Below are 23,577 nucleotides of genomic sequence, written 5' to 3' on the forward strand. Positions count from 1 at the left end.
ACGCTCTTCCCGCCGTGTTTCTTCAAGCGAAGGGAATGAATAGAGCTCCAGTAGCTGACGTCACGCCGCTCCTGACGTACCAAATCACAACACAGTACAGCGCGCTGCGAGGGTCAAAATAGCATGACAGTCGGCAGAAATGGGCGAAAGTATGAAAACAAAACCTCACATGCAATACGAAATTTTCATCGGCCACTGGTGAGTGTGTGTTTTTGTTTAACACCCAAACTAAATTTTTTTACCTGCCATTGGCGCTTGGCGGGTGTTAATTTTACGCCCTGGCTGCAGCGCTTCATTTACGTTAACTTAGAATAATTATAAATGCACTAACAGAAAGCCACAGAGCCTCTTTGTTCATGAGAGAACATCACAGGTGAGAGTATAATGGTTATCTCCCTGGCAACTGCCTCTGTTTAAGAGGACTGTATTTAATTGGAATCTGTGATTGGTCAAAAGTTGACCTGTGAGCAAGAAGCGTTTGATCTGCACACACCAGAGTTGGCGCTTAAAGCAAAAGCAAATGTCAATATAAAAGCCATTTAAGTTGAAATATTTGCGTAAGTCATGATGACAGTTATTATTAATCGTGCAGGCTCGTGCTATTATCTAATGCACTCTGTATAGTTTGCTGAATGGTCAAGCTTTCAGCAGACGGACTCAACAGATGTCAGACTTCAACAGAACAATACACACTTCCTGAGATTTGAGTAATCTGAAGAAACTTTCCCCTCTGTGTCAGTTATTTAAGTTTATGACAAACTCTTGTATCTGCTGCCACGTCAACCTCATGTGAAGGAATCATCAGGGTCCTGCTTGCCGAGGTAGGGACGCAACCATGACAGTGGTCCACTTTACACAGCTCGAACTGGAAATGCCGCCTTCAGCAGAATCTGCAAGTGACGGGGAAGATAACCAAACGTGATCAAAGCCTGTTGTGTATCTGCTCGCCTCGCCTTCTGATAACAAGGCATTGCATCATGGCAGAGGAGGGAAAGGACCTGTGCTACCTCTGTTTGTGATGTGATGCTCAGACACACAGTCTGTGGTATCCTGAACCTGAGTAAGTGCACCTTTACCGCTCATTAGATTAGAAAGGAATTAGGCTCTGTTGTGGATTTAGGGCACAGCAAAGCGGCGGATTTGGACAGATTAAGCTCCATATAGGGGGATAAAGGCGGCTCTGCTCAGATGTTGTAATCTGACTCCATGCATTAGCTGCTGCTCTTGCTAATTCATGTGAACAAATGGATGTTGGGTCTTGATAAAGCAATAAGGGAGAATAACTGTTTGCCTACCTTAGCATTACGAGATTGTTGCTAAGCTTACAAGCACTTTGTGGATTCGTGAACCTTTGAACTCACTGTTGATGCATTTGATCCCCTATAGTTTGGTATCTTGGATTGAGTTAAACTGTGGCTGTTTGAAAGGTGTCATACCGGCTTCACACTTCCCTTTTCAACCACCAAAGAACCATTTGGGAGGACCTAATAGAGAAACGACGCTGTTTATTGCCTGTATCCCCAGTGCTTCCCCGAAAGCCATATATCCTAACGTTGCGCTATTGTATTTGGTAAAAAATCCGCCACCGTACAAACACGCCCTCAGCGTTTCCCATTTCATGGCTGGCAGACACAAACACATGGTCCCTTTGTCAGCTACAGCGGCGCACAAAAGCCATTTTGGAACAGAGACAGGAGTTGTGTGTCATCAGACCACTCTCTGAGGCTAGTCGCAGCACACTCACAAATCAATCAATACCTGTCTACAACACATGTAGCTACATATTGGGCAAGCGGTACTGTGAGTGGGGGAGGAGAGGCTAACCCAGTGAACGGGGGCAACTGGGTTGCTGGGTTACATTAGAGGCCAGGAGAGTAGTAAATCTGCTTTCTCACCTCAGGTCGTGCTCAGAGGGAGGAGAGTAGACAGGCAGCAGAGAAGGGGGATTGTTGGGAGCATAATGTCACTCTTACATGTACACGCAGTCACATAATACACAATGTGGGTCACTTTTAATGAGCAGTTTTATTTTGAAAGAATTCAGATATAGAAAACCATCTGTCATTGGAGAGTTGCCAAATTCTGTTTAGCAAATATGTGAGCAAATGCTTTGTCATGTGCTGAGAATAACTGACTTAACAAAACACAGTTTAATCAGCATTTCAGTAGATGATTTAACTCTGGGTTCTCTGTGTATTTCAGCAGTATTTGACATTGTAAAGTACATTCAGATTTTTGAATTATAGTATTTTATATCCTTCCTGCTTTACTGTCATTTTTTTGCACTATAATGTTGCAGGGTGAGTCAGAGAAACACAGCAGAATCACAGTGTTGAAATAACAGGACAAAAGGTTCGGAACAATCAGTGGACATTCATTTTTTAATCAATCAATCAAGCTTTATTTATATCACACCTTTCATACGAATCGAATGCAACCCAAAGTGCTTTACAGCGACTGAAAACAAGAAAGAAGCAGAAATAAAATAATGACAAAATATTAAAAATAAAAATGGATTTAAATAGAGACTAAAATAGAAACTGATGCACACTGACAGCAATAAAATATATAAAATAAATATGTGTAATTAAAATAAGTTAAAGCGTCAAATAAATATTAAGAATATAAATAGTTAAAATAAATAATTTTAAAGGGTAAGGATAAGAGTTGGAAATAAAATTAAGGCTAAAAAATAAATGAAACTTAGTAGATAAAAAAATTTTGTATGTATATGAACAGAAATAAACGCATTTTTGGTAAACCTCTTTAAGTAAAAAAAACAAAAAACTGCAAAATATTTAAGAAAAATGTTAAATAATATAACCTAAAATGTGTGAGTGACTATTGGAAATTTAAATTCCAACCAACCGATAGTCTTTAGTTCAGAAAATACTCAAAAAACTGTTTATACAACACAGAGTCTGCAGGTAAACTATGTTTACTCCAATCTGTCATCGGTGCTGGTTTACATCAGGGTAGTAGAGCATCGCAGCATCATGACAGTAACCATTAAGAGCTACAGCCCCGGCTAGTGGAGGGTGGCCGCACTACAGCTTAGCCACAACATGTGACTGGCATTTTGGGCCTGCAATAACTACATTGAGGGTGACGACGTCTAATGGCAGTCGACTAGATGAGAAGATCCATCTCATAGCAGTACAGTTGTGACTTACAAAAGCTTGTCAGTGGTGGGAGTGTGTGTAGAAGTGACACGACTTGAAATAGATGCACAAAATCTCACATTTGGTAAAACAATGAGAATGAAGTGCATGAATCCAAGAAACTGGACTTGCTACAGGCTTTTGTTTTCCTCTGCAGTGATGTGACAAAGTGTCTAGTCAGCAGAGCGACCATACATGAAACCTGAGAGGTTGCTTTGAAACATCCCGTCCTGGTACTTTTGGAAACAGGAATAAGTAAGGATATGACTTTAAGGATCTCTTGGTTCTTCCAGTCATCTGCATAGCTATTTGTAGAAACATATCAGTACCAGTATTTATTGCTTTATGACACTGATCCAGTAAGGCAGTAAATGCATCATTGTTAAAGCCATTATTTTTCTGTCCACACAGTGATGCAGTTTAATCTGCATCCTAAATAATCAGTGCATCAGTGATATGTACACAAATCCCTGCACCCTTTGCTTTATCATTAGCCAAAGAATCACAGCCTGTTCATATTTTGAATTGCCTAAATATTTATCCAACCCAGCCCACAGGTATGCACACCACACAGCCACCTCAAACCGCATCCTAAATGAGAACCCGTTTTAGCACCACTGAATAATGTTTTATGCCTCCAAATAAAAGCTCTCCACGGTAACGTTTTTATCTGGGACAAACCTCCTCTGTTTGAACACACAGGATTCTGGCTGCAGTTTCCCTGCTGCGCTTGTCTCCATTAAAAAGAGGAGGATACTTCTGTTAAAAGCATACCTGTATGCTAAATGGGAGACTTTTGTTTTGGTGGATTGAGACAAGCCCCTGCACGCTGCTGTGTGACAGATGCAAACACAGACACACACTCCTGTGTTGTTCCAGGCGGTCGTTTGTATTTAAATATGGGTAAAATGAGTAAAGCCATCTGCGGGCTGCCAGTAAACGGCAGATTATTAAGCAGGGAAAAGTCACCGCAGGGGGAGGTATTTTGTAACTCTTGTCATCGCCTCGGTGCGTATTGGGGGTGGGGGTGGAGGGTGACATGGGCAGGGTGCGCAGTATCTCATGGTAACAGTCTAGTCGAGATTGCCTCTTCTCTGCTATCATGTAGGCATCGGTACTTGTTGACACCCACACACACACATTGAGGCTGTTCCAATGCAACCTGTTCCGATGAAGAACTGATGAATATGCAGATTTTTTTCATTTCCAGTACTTGAGCTTGTTTGTCAGGGAACATGCAAGAAGCGTACAACCTGTACACTTTATCCATCATGGAGAGATGAAGTCAAACCTGAGCATTTAGGGAGTTTGTTCTGATGAATTGGCCGTGCTGTTTCATGTCAGATCACCCCCAAACACTCAAAGTCAAACTGATTTATAGAAGGGTTCCAGAAGAGACAAAAATGCTCTGAAACCACTGTACTCAAGATTGGGAATTCAGGTAATGAAATGATGGTGGCAACTGGTTTCTTGCTGTAAACCTCAACATGCCATCATTAAAAGAGGTGTGAGAAAGCATGGATATAGTTGATTGGGGGTGGGACTCATGGGTAGGGGGAGTATAATACGATACGAATACATATACAACCATCCAACACAATGTGACACGATTCGTTACGATATGATAAAATACGCGACGTGAGACGATATTACGCTACATTACATTTAGTCACGATTCAATAAGATACATTATATTACATTACGTTATGTAATGGTATGATATGATACAATACGTTATAATATGTTATGATATGATACGATTTTGAAGATATTAAGATTCCGAGTTTTCCAAGAGAGGCACAGCTGACTTGATTGACAGACGGGGACACTGTAGCTGTTGGCGAGGAGGCTCAAAGCCCGCCTCTTTACGTCACAATCGCTTGACAGAATTAGGTTGAGTTCAGCATTTCCAATACGACACCCACCGATTGGCTTCAAAACAGCACTTCAGAAACAGAAGGGTGACGTCACGGATATTACGTCCATTAATTGTACAGTCTATGGTTACATCACGACACAATATGATACCATACAATGAGATACAACATGACACAATACAATATTTGGCCTACTATTGTGATATCAATATATTTTTTTTTATGTTTTGAAATGTATTCATTTATACAAACATTCAAATAAAGACACACAATAATGACAATACAATACAATTTAAAATAAATAAATTAAAGAAAACAAAAGAAAAGACAGAGTAGAAACAACAAAAAAACAGACAAAACAAATTCAGAAAAAAAACTAAATTTGACGGATTATTTACAGCAAAAAACAGTGAATATAACAACTGGTCTAATGAGAGAAACATATCATACTATACACATACCGATGTACACAAATTCATAATTATGCACATAGGCACATGTATATGTACACATATTAAAGAAAATCAGAATAAATAAAGATATGATATCAATAATATATCAATATAGAGTTATTTTAGGATAACCAATGTACTACGAGACAATCATTTAGTGACACATTGTGGTGTCTGATTTACTAAAGAACACAAAATGCCTCTTAGAAGGCAAAGAGCAGGATTCATGTATTTATTTGCTGCTCTTTATTTTAGTTTCCCCTGAGATTTAATGAATAATGTATTTATGTCCCTGCCTCATCCTTTTCAATACACACTCCTGTTGATTTTATTTTTCCTATGTGGCCATCGGAGCAGATCAGGACTACTCACGGGTTCCAAACTTCAGGTTGTAGCACGACATTCCACTGCAGGTTTATTTTGGCGGGAGTTTGATTTGGCCGATTACTGGAGCATTAGGCACACAGAGCAGCATCAGCCAACATGGCATCTGCGCCGTGCGTTCACTCAAGCTGCCTGCCGATTTCTGGCCAGTTGCGGGCTCCAGGGCCTTGAAATGCAGTTTGACATTTTTCAGGGCATTTTCAGCACGGGTAGCTCTTGACTATAAACCAGAAGACCTTTTGAAGTGAAGTTATGTGTGGGAGTCACAGTGAATGTCATGTGAACTCAGCTTTGCCAGTCGTTTGCTGCACTATGAGAGAATGCAGCTGAGAGTTAACCCCACTCCCTCACCTTCTTGTTTAGCACGGCTTCGAGAAAAGGATCTGCTGCCGGGCAGATTTTATCAGACGAGTTGGGAGATCATGTTCTATTCACAGGTCTTTTTTTTAATCAAGGGATCAATCAATACTTTTAATCAAGTGTTATGGATATACTCTATTAAAGCCTTGAGTCACAGAGGGGGCTGTGCTGTTCTCAGGTTCTGCATGAGGCCATTTTACCAGTAAGGGCCGTTTTATTTCTCAGCTCCATGAAGCAAATGAACAAAAATGAGCTCAATTGAGGAAAGCTCTTATTACAGAAGGGTAAATAAGAGCAGTATATGCCTTGTTGTTTCTCCATCTATTCACTGTTTACCCTGCTGGGAGACTTTTCCCTTTTCTTTCAGGTGTTGTTAGCCAGCTAGCTAAAGCACCCAGCGTGTGGACGAGAGAGAAACTCCAGCTATACAAATACAGCTGGAGGTGAGTCGAGGCCCCAAGGTTTATTTACACGTGTTAATTATAGACCACCTGGCTGAAAATGAACCCTCTTATTCCACGTGGCGAAAATTGGTGTCTGCTTATCTAAGTCTACCATAGGGGAGGAAAAAATCTCTAACTGGATGTCAGCTTGTTCTATAATCGACCTGACAGGATGTTGTTATGTGAGATTGACAGTTGTGTGACGAACAAGATGTCAACTCTCTTCAACAGCAGGTTATTTATTCATCACCAGAAATCAGGACTTCGCTAAAATTAAATGTTCTCTTTTCAAGTTTTAAATCTTATCACTAGTCTTGCTTTTTTAAAAGCTCAATACTGCACGAATCCCTCCCATACCGCGGCTCTAACCTGCTTACATATCTCTAGAAATGTGTCACGAGACGCCCAGGCAAACAAGGGTTAAGTTTGCCCCGGAGCTGATGATGGCAGGCCTCTCAGTCACTCCCGCCCACGTGGAGAGAAGAGGGCGGAGGACGGCTGACTGGCCCACTCACTCAAAACACACTCTGCAGAGGCTAAGCAGAGCCAGAGTCGTGACTGAGGTGTGTGTTTGTGTGTGTATGTGGAAGTAGAAGTAGGGGGTAGAAAAACTGTAGAGGTGTATTTGTCAGCATGCCCTCACTGTTGAATCAGGCTGCAGGATCAACTGAAAAAGGACTACAGGTGAAAGCCTGTTGTCTCTTTGCAATGAAATTTCCCTGGGAGTAGTCTGCAAGGTCAATTTATCTTTTTAAAGTTGGATTTAATTTACACTAGTGTTTGTCCAGCAGCCACGGAGGAGCAGACAGCCCTTCTAGACTCAGAGCTGGCCTCCGCAGTTGCCCCCGAGGCGAGCTCCATCATACAGTCGTGCGAACTCGCCTCCCATCAGTCTGAGCTCGCTGTGCGCCTCCCTGAGCCAGATTGTGGAGAGGTTAGTGTGTCCCATGGCTCCGATTGATTTTGTGCCTGTCCAAACACCGCCAGGGAGCCATACATTACGATGACCAATAATTTGAGCTTTAATGCCGCCCTGCTCCCCCATCGGACCATTAGGAGGAGGGCTCCAGGACTCCTACTGTGTCTTTTTGCTGTCAGCTTGGCCTGCTGCTTATTAACGGTGTTTTACTTTATTGATTGCATGCAGAGGGAGATCCTGTTTTTCAGTAGACTGTGGTTGATGCACTCATAAGCTAGCTGTCATTGTCGTGCATGTTCATACTTGTGTGTTTTCATATTTGTCTGACTCCGAAGAATGTCAAACTCAGGGAAGTAGAGGAGCGTCCCATTCCTCCGATTTAAGTTTTGTTTGTGTTAAACTTAGTGAAAAATGAATTGTAAGACCGTGGGAGACTTGTTATTACAATAAACTCATCTGGAGTGTGTCTGAACTCTTGAGCCCAAAATGAGGGCACATTGTTAGTAATTAAATCCGTTGTCACACCCCAGTCCTGCACGCACACACACACACGCACACACATTGGCTGTCGAGCTCTTTGGCAGCTTGTCGTTGTTTTGCTATATCATGCAGGCCTTTGATATTGGCCCAGCCCCTGCAGAAACTGGCCAGGTTGATGAGTGACACAGACACTCACTGGCACACACTCAGTGCTGTGAACAAAAGTTTGGGTATGTCCCCGTGCATGACACACTGTCTCAAGAAGACTAAAGAGTACACTGTCTTTGACAGCTTTTCTTCCCAGGCTCCACAGTTACTTTGGTCGACACTGCCTTCTTTTCTGTCCTGTGAAAACGGGAGACATACTCCACCAGGCAGAGTATTTTCTTTCTCACTGGCTTGACTATTTTCTGTCTCTGTGTCATGTTTCCCAGCCACCCTCCTACAGCAGATTTCTTGTCTTCTTCTGCTAAGTTTCAATGTGGTTTTCCCATCCTTGACTACAACACGTCCTCTAGTACGCCATCTGCCATTCATTCCACATTTCTTTTTATTCCCATTTTTGCACGCTCGCTCGCTTGCTCATGCTGCTGCTGCTCAACTGTGTCAGACCTATGTCGTAAGACCAAAACACCCATAATGCTTCAGGCCCATCTCCCTGTATAGAACGTAATCTGATCCCCCCTGGAAGAATGTGGCAGGCTTCGGGGACGGCCAAATCGAGGTACAAAATCAGCCGGACTGCAAGCAGATAGTGTATCTCAAAGTGATTTTAAGCCAGCAGCATTTGGCAGAGTGAAATCAATTTAGCATTCCTCCTCCAACACTGAATTCAGATGCTTTTTTTTTTTTTTTACTTTTAGACTCTTTATGAAAGTAAAGTTGGCAGACAATAGATGTAAGCTGCGTAAAACAGTCGCTGTCTGTTTTGTAGCCAGCAGTTAAGAGGGCAGGGACTTCTCTTCAGACTAACAGATGGTGTATACAGTAAAGAGCTATGCGGTTCCACAGTTTTAGACTGCAGCGCTGGATGTGATGTCTTCATAAAGCCAATTTGCTTTTTACGGAAGAAAATAAAAGTGTGTTTTGGATCAGGAGTCTGCAGTGATATATTGCAGCATATGTTTCCGTGTCTCTGTTTGCATCTCGGGAGGGAAATGGTTGTAAAAAATTATGCAACTTTAGATAAAATACAGCTGTTCAGTACATCATATCCTGCATGTTCAGTCTTATTGGAAGTGTATTTAGCTTTGCACAAATTTGTCCCCATTCTGTGATTAAATTCAGGTCTTTGACGCAAGTATTTCATTTTCCTTTTTTTATTGAACATTCAACTTAAATAAAGGAGAAGATTTTTCTCAATACATGAAGGAGATAGCTGTAATTCAGCTTATGTATGATAAGATTTCCCACCAATTTCTTGATCAAATGTTCACTGAAAGTTGTGCTGACGAGGGGTGGGAATCGAAAACCGAATCCGACTTAGAACCGGTTCCAATTGATCAATTCCAATGTTATCGATTCTTCTTAATGATTAATTTCCCAGCACAACGTTACGTCATGTCGTGGTACGTTGCATTACGTCACACTCTGCAACGCAGAACTCCTAGGTGCAAATACCTCAATTATGCTGAAGCATTTGTCGACTCGGCCTCAAAGCTTGGGGTTCGGGTCGGGCCGAAGTTGAGGAGGGTTCCAAATGAACATGTTCGTGTTGGGGAGGCGAACCCCCGCCTACCTCTCCCCTTTCAGAGTCGGCCACTTTCTCTCAGGCTCACGCAGCCGAAAATGAGGTACTGAGAGCGGGGAAAATACCTCTGTGATGACCCCTGGAGGAAAAGCATTTTTTCCTCTCCAAATTCAAAGTATTTTCCTCCAAGCTCGAGGGGCCACCGTCCGAACTCACACGGCCGAGAATGAGGTCAACCTATTGTTCAGTATGTTCAAGTTGAATATGTTCATGTTCAGTCTTGTGCAGACATAATTTTAGAAAAAATTAAATGGTTCCTTTTGGTGCGGAAGAATGTGTATAACTTTTTTCCCCTCAAAAAAACCCTCAGGAAGCGTTAGGAGAATTGATAAGGAATTGGATTGATAAGCAGAATCGACAATGGCATTGACCATTGATAAAATCAATTCCCACCCCTAATGCTGACCCAAGTTGAGACAAGAAATCCAATCCAGGTAGTCAGTAATGACAATTTTGCTCCTTGCTCGTTTTCTACAACAACATACAACCTTCAAATAAAGCCCAAAGTTGCCAACTCAGTTAAGTTAACACAGCTACCATCTTTGTTTGGATTAAGAATTAGTGGCACAACCAGATAAATTTGTTAAAAACCCTTTTTTATTACACTTTGGATGGAACAGTCTACAGCGCAGATGGTAAGTAGAGGCTCCAGAAGAGCAGTGTTTAAAAACCTCCAAAAATTTCTACTGATAATGGTTTATTTATCTTCCAGAAAAAAAATGCATGCTTCTCTGCGGGACTCCAATGTAACGGTAATAAATGAGTGGCACAGACTGTGGCTAAGGATAGCTCTGCAGGGGAACATACCCAAGTAAGAATGCTCACAGAAGAATGTAGAAAAGCTGAACCACAGAGTCTGGTCTGTACACGCACAAAGATATGTATGTACACTGAAGGAGGCCTTTGACCGCAGGAGGAGAGAAGTGTCCAGGAGTCAAGCCTCCCATCAGGCGGTCAAGCTGTCAAGTGTCCCTTCCCGAGTCCTGAACATATTTACCGACCTGGTTCTCAAGGATGTATGACCTCTGAAGCCGGCCTGTTTGGCGTGTAGGGATCAGGGCGATGACTGCTTGACCTGCTGCACCTACAGCTCTATAAAGGCCTTGACCCTTGCTTACGCTCCTTGTCTTTGATTGGACGCTGATGGCAGAGATGGCTTTTGTATGTGATGCTTTAACTGCCTTTAATCTGGCGGCTGCTAGTAAAGCCTGCACAGATGGTGCCTTCAGCATAATACTTTGCGAGTGAATTTTTGAAAGTGCTTTCTCTGCAATATGGAGGTCAGGCTGGCGGCAGAGAAGGATGATTTACTTTACAGTCACTTTTAGCCCAGAAGGGTTGCATAATAGCAGCTACTTCAGGGGTTCCGTCACAGCTTCTCCTGATATATAGCGCTTCTCCAGGGGGCTTGGCATGGCTAGACGAGAAGCGAGTGTGTGTGAGGTTGGTGAGGAGTTCTATCCTTTGCTGACTCAGAATTTCTTTCGTCTTTACAGAAGTAATTCCTTTGTTGCCCTCCCTTCCTCCCAACACAGCCCTGTGCGTTTTTCTTTTTGCTTTTCATTCTTGGCAGTCAGGTGCCCCTGCTGGCAGGAGAACCCACCACGCCTGCGCTGTCATGGCCTAGATACAGATAGTGCATGAGAGGTGGGCGTGGGCAAGGGGAGAAAAGGAAGCAATGGCAAAAGGAAGGGGACTCTAAGGGCCTTGTTGTCTTGGCAAAGAGTAGGGAGGAGGTGGCTGCGCGCTGTCCCATTGCCTCACCACCTGTCCCCAGAAAACATAGTCACCCTGCCAGAGAAACTCAACCAGGGATCACAAAGTCATTATTCCAGAAAGATGCTTAATGCAGTATCAGAAGTGTATTATTACTCTTCAACCCGTGTTCCTCAGCACTGCCTTGGATTTGATATTTAAGCTGAATTCACATATGCTGTAATGTTGAACACATATTAAATTTGCTTGCACTCGTGCCCCTTCCCTGTCCTTTTGACACGGCATGGAGGAATGCCTTTTCACATATGTAATGAGGCTATTCCTGTATCGTTGGGAGGGCTTGCCCCAGTCCACAGATCATTGCGATATCACAAGGCGGTATTCACTTTTAGGTCCAGCAGGTAACTTTCACAGCTGAGGGGAGTGGTGGTGTGGATGGCGGTGGGGGATGGGAGGGGGGGGGGGTGTTAATTAACGGTTAGGAATGTTATCCACGGTTCAGTCAGTGTTTTATTTGGGTCAAGTCTTGTATTCCCCGTTTACCAAGTGAGGTTGCAAATATAGACTGGCCTCATCCCCTCTGTATGCGTCTAGTAATTGCATTCTAGAAATGCTGACGTCTCTGCTGCCAACAAGCCCTCCTTGGGAGGTGCGATCACGCCTGTTGAGGCATATTATCTCAGAAGCAAGCTGTGAATGAGTGCAGAAAACACTGAAGTCAGCCGGAGTTTCTGGAACGCAACATTTGTCTTTTGGTTTACATTAACATATTGTAAAGTATTAGCTAATACTCTTTCATGAGTCATGTTGTTATCATTCATCTAGATCTTTCATCTCTGATCTGTAATGTAAGGTTTAGTCTTTCAACTCGAGCCAGGACTTAACCTCCTTAAGTAGTTGTCTCTCAGAGATCTCATATTCAAGGTATCACATGTAGATTATTTTAGATACTCCTTGTTACACTCTGTGAATGAGACGTAACTCGCCTTAATAAATGAAGCAAATGTGTTCTGAGAGCTGAAATTCCTTTTCCCTGTTCTCTCTGGAGGGTTAACATGTGAGGGTTAAAATATTTAAAAGGGACCTCAAAAGAAGGATCCACAGTAAGCCTCTTGACAGTTGAGTGCAACAAGCAGCAAGACAGCACCACTGTGATTTAGTCTTCGGAAAAAAATGGCCGCTGTGTTGGTATTTAGTACAACAGCATGACCAAGAGTGTGATATTGCTTTCATGGGACTGTTCTACAAGTGGTGTATAGTGGGTAACGGTAATTAACTTCAAGTGATTCTTCCTTTTCATTAGGCTTGTCTCTGGGGACGAGTTGTATAACCAATTATATGTCATCACCCTCATTAGTCAGCACCAGAATAACCAAATAATGATTATATTTATTTATTTGTTGACCTGAAATGCCAGTCAAAAGCAGCCATCCACCACTAGAACGGGCTGTAGCTCTGATAAATGGCCATTGCCATAAAGCTTCAATACACAAAGTTAACAAGCAAAGGTAACAGATTGGATATCATAGAAGGGTACAGGCAAAGGCACGTAGGGATGGGTACCTTTCACATTTGAACTGATACGGTACCAATACCCGGTACCTAGGAATCTGTACCGGTACTCAACGGTACCAATTTTCGGTACTTTTGTGTGTTTATATGTGGTAATAAATGTTAATTAAAAAAAAAACAAAATCTCAAATTTGTTTAATTTAACATATTTATTTAATTTAACATGAAAGTAACAGAAACAGGAATCTATAGATGAGAAGATATATTAGCTGATACGTGCTCGTGGCGTCTAATTGCTCTTTCGGGAGTTTATCAATGAACACACGTGAATGCCTGCGGATGGGAAAAAGTCAGTTCTCTGTCTCTTTACAGGACACACAACTTGTTGGGCATTCATGCACACAGGTACTATAAACAGGGCTGGTAGTCTGAGCGAGAGGGTCCGTCTCAACCATAGACTGTAAAAAATAAAGCTGCTCTGCCTCGCGGTGAGTTTGCGGGCCTGTCAGCTGCAGGCTCCGTTTGGCGCGCTCCCGCGCAGATGCAGAGAGCAGAGACGTCCAGTCTTGAGCTTTATTACAGGGCGAAAGTGTGGAAAATCACCTCCTCTTCCACTCCCTCACAGTCACGAGGTACTCGGTAGTACCGACGAAATTTGGTCGGTACAGGTCTATAAAAGTACCGAATTCGGTACCCATCCCTAAAGGCATGTGGACCTTAACCTCTAGGCTGGTGGTGCTAGCACACTCTGCAAACCAATTGTTTACATACAGACTCTTTGATCCTGTGTTAAGGTAATGCTGCAACCTCTGGTCTAAAAATATGAGTCCAATGCGGAAGTGCTAAAAACTGCAGTTCATCAAGGATCCGCTTGAGGCTGGCTCCAGAAGTACCGGCAACCACGTACACACCAATAAAAAAAAAGCCGATCTTTACAGCAGAAATAAACATGTTTACAGCCTGGTACAAAAGAAGAGTGTAGTCTGGATAGCTCATTTCTCAATGGGCTCACACTGTACGAGGGTGAATTTTATTCTACCGCAGCAATTTGGAAGATATTGAGATCATGAGTCTTCCAATGAGAGGCACAGCTGACTTGATTGAAAGGTGGGAACACTGCAGCTGTCTGCTAGGAGGCTCAAAGCCTGCCTCTTTACATCACAATTGCTTGACAGCAGCAATATGGCTGCCACCGCCGATTGGCCTCAAACAGCTCTTCAGAAATAGATCTGAATCATCTGTCATCACGGATACTGCGTCCATTTTATACAGTCTATGGTTAAGGTGTTTTGAATTAACTGTTATAAGTTTAGAGTGTTTTGTGAGTGTTTTCTTACCTTTAAACTTGTTGGTTAATCACTTTCAATTTATCTTTAAACAGCTTGAGATGTATTGCTTCTGAACTACTTATCCCTCAACCTGCCTGGAGCTTCTATATAGCAAGCAGTGCATAATATTCTTCAGCACATTTTGTATTTTTTCTATCTCAACATGCACCAATTTCATAGTTCTATTAAAATGGTGTTTAAAGAAATTGTCCAGCTGTGGGTGCAAATTGTACTGCGATGTAGCTAATGACCGTATTCTGCAATGCGTATTAATAGTTTTTAAAATACCAGAGGTCTAGTGATACAGTAGTGGTGAAAGTCCCAAGCTGCTGTACTGTATATCAGCACTCATTAAATGCCTCTTGTCCAATCAATGTACTGGCTGAAACTACATAGTTGTCTAATGAAAAACTAATCCCAGATGCATGTTTGGAGTTACAACCGATCAATGCTTGCAATGATTCCTATAAAGTGAATTATTCAATATGGTCACGGTTTCATATACTCCTGAGTCTAACATCTGATGTAAAGCCTTTGAGGTCAAACTTTTTGGTTTTGAGGCCTATCTGAGTGCCACTCAGCGGATCTCTTATCGCGTCCAACCACCTCGTCCACATGCCACTTCTCACTCATAGAACAGTCCACCAACAGCCACACTTTGTTGAGTGGCTGCCTGTGTGCTGCCGAAGCCCTCCAGGTTAGTGGGGACATATGTTCTCGATAGACCGTGTGTCGTCAGTCCTTCCCTCATCCAAGCGCCAGTTGACAGCATGATGGAGAGTGGCGGACGACTCACACAAAGGTGGTTCTGTGCACGTGGAGGGCCAGGTTCTTTGTCCAAACACTCCCATCGACCCCCACCCCTCTTTAGCTGCCTGTGACCTTTTCTGTTTACCATGTGAGGAAAATGTTGAATAGTAGCCTGAAGTCCTGTGGAGAGATGCCATCAGTGTGACAAAGAACAGACAACTGATAGCAGAGACCTTTTATGTAGCGTTGTTTACTTGATTTTGATTTATGAGTTATGATTCAGAATTGTGATCATTTTTCTCTGGATGTAAGGTTGTTGAATTTCTGCCTCTTGTTTTTCACATAGGCAGATGATTCAAGACTTTGTGCATGTTTCGTCAGGACCCTGAGATGCAAGTAAAGCAATGAGCTTGTTGCATCTAAATTATGATTGTCACACTAGTAGTGCTTTAAGTGTACTTCTTAGGACTGAGGATTATTCAGTTAGATATGTCAGGTGTAACTGCCTCGGTTTTTATGTGCCACAGGTTCTGTTTGCGGCAATGGTTTGCATACAGCGGAGCATGCACCCATAGCACCCGTCTTCCAGATCCTTTCAGCCTCCTCCATTGTTCCGTCTCCGCTATGCTCCAAAGCTGATTACAGCGCCTTCTCTAATGAAGCTAATCCTGTGTCACCGGCATTGTAGAGGAGGAGGAGGGGGGCAGGCCTCTCAGCACGGCAAAGCTAGCAGGGAATGTCTTCTTTCAGGGCCTGTCAGGGTGGCTTTCAGAGGAAATGCCAGAGAGTGTTAGCGTCTCCGCAATCCTGGAAGTCTGTGAGGTGTTTTTACATATGGATTGAGATTTTTGGGCCTTTTACATCTTCAACACATTCTGCACAAGCCTGTAACTGCCTGTAATCATTTCCCTTAGCTATTATCATCCCAGCCATCCTCAGAGCGTCTTGCTAGTTTGTACCAACGCTAAAATCATTTAAACAAAGGTTCAAGAGTGTGCTGTTCATTACCTGCAGCCAACCTGGAGAAAAGCATGGTCTTCTTAAGGAAATATGTAAGTTCCTTACAATATTTAATCTAATTTATCTGGTGTGGCAGCTTTCCTTCAAATCCTGGTGGTGCTCTGTTACAATGCTCATTTATAAGGATCAGCTGTTTTCCTCTCTAATATTTAGGATGTATGGGCTGCTGGTGGCCTAGCGGTATCTAAGCGTCCACATACAGAGGCTGTTGTCCTCGTCAGCAGAGGTTGCTGGTTCGCTCCTAGTTGACGACCATGTCCTGCATGTCTTCCCCTGCTCTCTACTCCCCACATGTCCTGTCCCTCTCTTCAGCTGTCCTATCATAAAGGCAAGAAAGACCCAAAATATAACTTAAAAAAAAAAAAGATGTATTGAGAAATGGTGTTGGAACCAACCTGACAGCTTTCCTCTGTAACTCACATATTGCAGGTCCCCCTTTCATTGCAGCCCGATGGCTCGGACACACTGTCTCTCAGTGCTTGATCTTAATAAGTGAATGAAAGATTTAAAAACTGTGATGTGATTTGTTGGGCTGTAGTATAAAGTTTTCGATTTTTAAATGTTTTAAAGCAGTATCTTCCCCAAAGATGGAAAATATGGAGGTAAAAACTAAATTTATCTTCACTTGTTTGTCTTGCTGTTTAATGTGTCTTGAGACTGTAAGCTCTGAGTAAAGGCTGATTTATACTTCTGCGTTGAATCAACGGCCGTACCCTCACGCCGGGGGTCCGCGTAGCTCCCGTACCTACGCCGAGGCCTACGCACGTAGCTGACGTGCACCTCCTCCAAAATGTAACTCCCCTTAGAGCCGACGCGGACCGCAAGCTCTGTGATTGGTCCGTTCGGCGGCTTTGTCTTTCCCCGCATTTACAACACTTCCGGGATCCCGGACATCGGCCGCACATCGGCCGTGTATTTCATCTCCTCCTCTCTATTCTTCTTGTAATCATGTCTGTATGATAAACAGCAACATGCATCAGCTGTAGATTAACATAACCGCTCTGAAACTCTGTGGAAAAGTAAACAGAGATCGTAGCGGGACCGGAAGCAGGCGGCCGGCTATCAGAGAGACCGCACTGCCCTCAGGCATTTCGGCGGAGAATTGCTGTGCGACACAGACACACCGACGCACAGGTATGTGTGGCTCATGTCCGCGTCGCCCCCTGCTGCGTAGGGGAGATGCAGAAGTATAAATCAGCCTTAGGCTGTGCTTATTAGGAGTTAAATGAGTTTACACAAACATGCGTCTTACTTACTAAATCAAATAATTAGGGGTGCCCGAAATTCATCCCCGAAAATTTTCGGCTGAAAATGGCCCAAAAGCATTTTCAGTTTCTGTCGAAAGACTTTATCACCGAAACAACACGGCCGAGATCATTCGGATCCTCTGCACATCATCGCGACCGTACTTGATCCATGTTATAAAGATCATTACTTGGATGTGGGAGTAAAGCAGCGCACACAAGAAATGATCCAGGCCGCGATGAATGCTGAGGACCCACTTGGAGACCGGAGAAGCGCAGAGCGCAGGAGAAGGAGAACAAAGCGCAGAAAAAAGGACTCGTCTCTCTGAACCAGATAAGGGGCATGCACCCTCGTTGTCTGATATGTTCAATGAGATCCTTGATTTTGGTGAGGTTTAGTACACAGTCAGAGCCACAAATGCAATGATAATAGTAATTGGCATAATAATTCTTTCAGTGTTAAGGTTTTTGGCCTTTGTTTCCTCATTTTCGGTTTGCGGTTTCGGCCAAGAATTTTAATTTGGTGCATCCCTACAAATAATTGAACTCCATTTAAGATAATCCAAACATGTAAAAGTTATCACTGCTCCTTGTTGCTTTGAGAAGTGATCGCAGTACACAATGTCTATATTAAAAACAGCTCCCTGCAAATGACCTCACTCTGGTGTCAGCACACTGCTAACAATGTGCTGTAGACTACAAGTGTTGCTGATGTGCGCCGACATGCTATCTGCAGACTCTAATCAGAGTAGATGTTTTGGATTGAGATTGACAGGTGCCCTTTCCCAAGCACTTTTCTTATCTGAACTCTTCACTACATTTTTATTTCATTGACGGATCTTACCTCTCTCTCGCGCCTCATGCACTTCCCCACACTCCAATCCACTGTAGCCATTTGCCAGCCGTGATTCCCATCCCTGGTGACCTCTCACTCTGCCATTGATTGGGGCCGCTACATTGATGACTCGCCACACGCCCAAACTCAACCGGAAAAACGCAGGGACATCCCTTTTGAAATAGCCCATCCACTCTCCTAACACCACAGCATCTGCCGCCCACCCGCATCTATCCATCTTTACGTCCATGCATCCATTGCTCTGTTCACCCACACCAGCCTCCCACGCTGCAGCCCTCACCTCACTAATTAATCAGAGACTTAGTCAGAGTGCTGTCTGAGCAGCGGTGCATTTTGATCACCTGCTGCTGCTAACGCTCTCCACATTTGTCATCTCAAATCTGTTGAGCCAGCAGCGGGATTAACGTTTGCCTGTCACTCACTCTCTTGCTGCTGTCGCCCCGGACCTCTAAAACACCGCTATGGGGCTATTTTCTGTCAGCGCTCGATGGTCTTTGATAACCCTGACAGCCATGCCAGCATGAACGCACGTCTTGGGTGTATTGTTGGCTTGTTTAGTACACAACCTGTCTATCTTAATAATGAGAACCCTAGATAGCTGTCAATGGCGGGGACTGTGTGCAGACAGCCATGCATGTTGTTGCAGCAAACAGCTGTCGGATGCACCATCACCCTCCTTTCGTTTGTGCTGATCACAATCTTCCTCGCATGTTTTTTGTGAGCATGTTACAGTCAGATGCGTATCGCAAGTCCTTCTGCTCATATTTTCAGCCTGGGATGAAATCGGTGCAGAATGTAACATGCTGCTGGCGACTCATTTTTAAAGCCATATTTTGATGGATGAGAGATTAAGACTGGAGACTCTACAGCTCTGTTTCCCTGGCAACCCCTTTTACTCACTTTATCTAATATCTCTCCTGTTTGTTGATGCGATGTTAAAGCTTATATCACTGCAGCAGCAGATGATGGTCAGCAGCTCTGAAGTGCACAGGAATCATCTTCTGGTAGCTTTTAATCAGAGTTATAGCCTGTGATAGGTGATGTTATGACAACAGAGCAATAGAATAAATATGATGCTGATGATTTCAACTCAACTTTATTATATAGCACCTTTCATACATAAAAACACGCAGCCCAAACTGCTTCATAGAATAACAGAGACAGAAAACAACAGAAATGGTAAAATTTTAAAATGATAAAAGGCAGGATTATAAATAAATACTTAAAAATAAAATAAAATAAATACAGTAAAATTAATAAATAAGTAATAGTGGAAAGAAAAGTAAAAAAAAAAGGTAGTGTTAACAAGATCAGATGAATACAAGAAATAAATTGATAAATAAATAATTAAATAAGATAATTAAAGCAATGATTAAACTAATAATGATTAAAATAATAATTATTAAAATAATAAAAATAATAATGCAGTCCAGGGCTAAAATAAAATACTCCAAATGAAAAGCTAGATTAAAAATGTAAGTCTTAAGTTTATGTGGATGATGAATTCAAAGAGCAGAGATCTTTAATATAAAGAGTCATGTGCTCTAAAACACCGTCTGGATGTTTTTCTTCCTCTGGACCTCATGAATCATTACAACAACCTACATCTCTACTACTACAGTAATTGAACGAGCTTGCTATTCATTTGAGGGAATGAGTCGAGTAATATGAAGGCACAGTTTCATAATTTTTGTGCATGAATTATTAATTACAGGGAGCAAATTAAGTAGTGCAAGTTATTGTACTATTGCAAATGATTAATTCAAGATAAGAAGCCATTGGTGTGCACAAATGATTCAATATGTTCTCCTTTCTACTTGCTGGGCTCATGGCAGAGTATCTTTGATACAGGTCCCCTGAGTCTGTGTTGACAGTTCTGCTCGGTCTTCTTTTAGCATTTTTATTTCCTCTCTTTCTCTTGTCTTCATCTTTTTTCTCTCTCCCTTTTTTGTGTCTGTCTGTAACAGGGGGAAGGTGAGTGTTGTTGGCTCCACTCATCTCCCTGCGTCAACCACAGAAGTAACCACTCCATTTCCATACTGCGCGCAGATATATTAGGCTGACTCAAAAGCACTGAGCTTCAAAGCTAAGCTCCGCTAAGCGTTTTCATTCAGGGCCGGCTTCCATCCCTGCTAATGCACGGTAAAGAGGTTCACGCCAATTTCTAAGTGACCTTTTCACTGTTAGCCCTAAAGCCTGCTGTGTTTTTTGAATCTCTGGGCTGTCCTGGTTGGCCAGATGGCAGGCATTACTGTATATGTTCTATAGGTCGATTTCCATTTTAATACATTTTCACATAGCATGACGTAATATTGGAAAACAGGAGTAGTTCTCCACTTTGCTGCACATACCAGGTGTGGAAGTTCAGCAATGTGCTGGCTGAAATCAGCCTTTGGGCCTCGTGAAATCTCTGTCCTGATTACTTTCTGTCCCTACATGTCATTCTCTCCTTTCTTATTTTTCTGAATTCTATTTTTTTAATTGAGTCATGTGGTTCTTGAATAAAATTACAGCATCCCAAAAGAACAAAATTCAAACTTTAAAGCTCCTGTGAGGAGTTTCTAGCTGGTAAAGAAGCAGACTGAAATCCTGATGCCTTGAACAGTATACAGCCTGCAGGAGAGAACACCATCATCAGGAAGAAGATTGATTCTTTTTATGTAGTAATTTTATGTGCCTGTCACCCCTTGCCGTTGGGTAAATGTCAAACGAGGAGATTAACAGCACTCTGCTGGAACAGCCTCTTTCAGATTTTTCCCTCCAAAGATTGTAAGTTGCAAGATAGACATTTAAAGGAAACAAAATTTGGTGTTTATGTATTTATGTATTTGCAAACAATCCTTCCCCGTGATCAGCAAAGAGATAAATCATACGGCTTTGACCACAGAGGCCGCCAAAATTGATGAAACCCTGCTTCCATTATTTTTCAATTTTACGACTCTTCTGAGTTTGGATATTGAAATATTCTTGATATAGCTGTCACCATTCAATTACTGTTTTTCATGTCCTTTTGACAAGCTGACAGATTGTTACTGACTACCAAACTGACAGTGCTATAATCTGACAGGCTGTGAAAATGTACCTTGCTGACAATTCGGCAAACTCCAGGATATTATTGAAATCATAGGGCCCTATGTTATCACGTGCTTTTGTATGAGTATTGAACAGCTTAAAGTTCCTTTAAACAATTCTTAATTCAGGCAATTTCTTATTTGATTTGAGAACATTTTAGTTGGTCTACCCAAATTCAAAACCTATTTCTTCTTCTCACTCAAGCTGTATTCACATACAGTATTTGCAAAACTTCCCCAAATTTCCAGAAATATTCTTGTTTCTCTGCATGTGTGAATGCAAACTGAACAAAATTTCTGCCCGACCCTCTGAATATTTTCCTGTTGAGGTGATGTGAAAATGCTGCAAAACATGTTCAGGAAACCTCACAGTGAACAAGCAGGCAGGTTTGATGGCATTTCTATCGCGCACTGGAGCAAACTAAGAAAAACGACACGTAGGAGAAACATTTTCAAGACATGACCAGTGAAGATGTCTGCACATTAGTCTTTTTGAATTGAATTTGAATGCAAAAAACTGTTCTGTGTTGCTACGTTCGCAACCATTTATAAACGTCATACTTAAGATTGCAAAATTCTGGGAATTTTTAAAGTTGGAAACTTTCCATGGGAATTAACGGAAATTTATGGGAATAAACGGGAATAAATCAGGAATTTATTAAATTGAAGGTTTGGTCTTAATAGGGAACTTAAATATAGTTGGGGAAAATATATTTTATCATATTCCTGACTAAAACAACCAGATTTCATGCAAGTACAGTTGAATATCTATGCTATTCCTCAATCACATGCACATAGCACACTGCTTACTGCAGGGCTATTGAGACCACGCCCCCCCCTACATGCACTGTGCATTCTGCCATCACATGCACAGATGATTTCTATTTGGATGGATGTCTGCTTATAACCAAACAAATATTTATGCTTGGACATGATACCTTTCCATTAAATTTCCATCAATTCCCAGTTAATTCCCATAAATTCTCACAATTCCCATGGAAGGTTTCGAATTTGGAATATTTCCAAAATTCCCCAGCTTAACTTCCCATGGAAATTTACCGGAAACTTTCCGTAAATTTACTGGAAATTTTCCACCCCTTTGCAACCCTTGTCATACTATAAGCTTTGTCAAGAGCCCCTCTCCCCCCTCCCAACAGGAAATTCTTCACACCGTTAGGGACATGGTTTACTTTGACTTTTATTTGGGTACATTTCTGGGGCGGAGCACCATCTTTCAACCTGAACAGCATTGCTTTCGATTTGCAGTCAAGTTAAGAACAAAACATTGAATGCTGGCCCTAAAGCATTTTTTTCACAGTAGGTTCTAAATAAGTATGTCATTAATGATATTTTCTCTTTGCTAATTATTATCTTAAAATTCTGTTTGCAGCAATGTTTTCTAAATAGTGTTGGAACACTTTAGATAATATAAAACATCTGTCTCGTATACACTCCGGACGTCATTGTGCCACCGTGAGTCACGTTGTACTAATTGCGTGTAATGAATGCATCTTTTCAATTAAACACTGATTTATGAATTATTGATTGACAGCGTTGTAAGCTTTTAAGATGGCTTGAAAGGGAGGCGGAGCCGTCGAAAAAAAACATACGGCGGTTTTAGTCCTGACATATAGACATCTTGCTGATGTATCCGGAGTGTGTGGATGACAATATTGCAATTATCACCCCATGAGCATAATGCATCATATGGCTCAGCTGCAGTTCTTTGTTGTCAGCAAAGATGGCCACATCTCCTGCATTATGCATGTCAGGTAATCAGATTGGAATGGACTCTGTGGTAGTGTAATAATGAAGCGATGGAATTGCTGCCAGATGACATTTGAAGTCGAGGTGCTTTCTGATGCACAGTGTGTTCCTTTGTTTCCTCCCGCCTACGGACACTCGTGCATTCTGTTCATCCTGGACTCCTAAACATGTCTCCGCCTAATTGAATGTCGTTCTGTAATTTAATTAACAGACCCTGACTATCAGTAGAGAGTGACTTGCACACTCTTGGTGCACTATTAAACACTTGGCAGTCTTCCTCTGTGCATACACCACACACAGTGGATGCATCATCACTAAAGGGCTTCCAACTGGGAAAAAGTCTTGAGTGTGATTGAATTTTTTCTTTCAATTCTGCACAGTCACTAGCAGATTTATCTCATGCATACAGTGCAACTACAGTATGCTGTTATTGTGAAGCCCATTCTCTGATTTCAATTCATTCTGTTTCAATGTATGCCGCAGAATG

At 42.2% G+C, this 23,577-nt stretch overlaps 1 protein-coding gene across 1 annotated transcript in view; it reads left to right on the top strand.

Moving 5' to 3' along the window:
* Positions 1-23,577, top strand: part of LOC117807804 (serine/threonine-protein phosphatase 2B catalytic subunit alpha isoform-like) — an 88,891-nt gene that overhangs the window by 5,961 nt on the left and 59,353 nt on the right.

The sequence above is a fragment of the Notolabrus celidotus genome, chromosome 23 (genome assembly GCF_009762535.1).
Source record: "Notolabrus celidotus isolate fNotCel1 chromosome 23, fNotCel1.pri, whole genome shotgun sequence".
Lineage (NCBI taxonomy): Eukaryota > Metazoa > Chordata > Actinopteri > Labriformes > Labridae > Notolabrus > Notolabrus celidotus.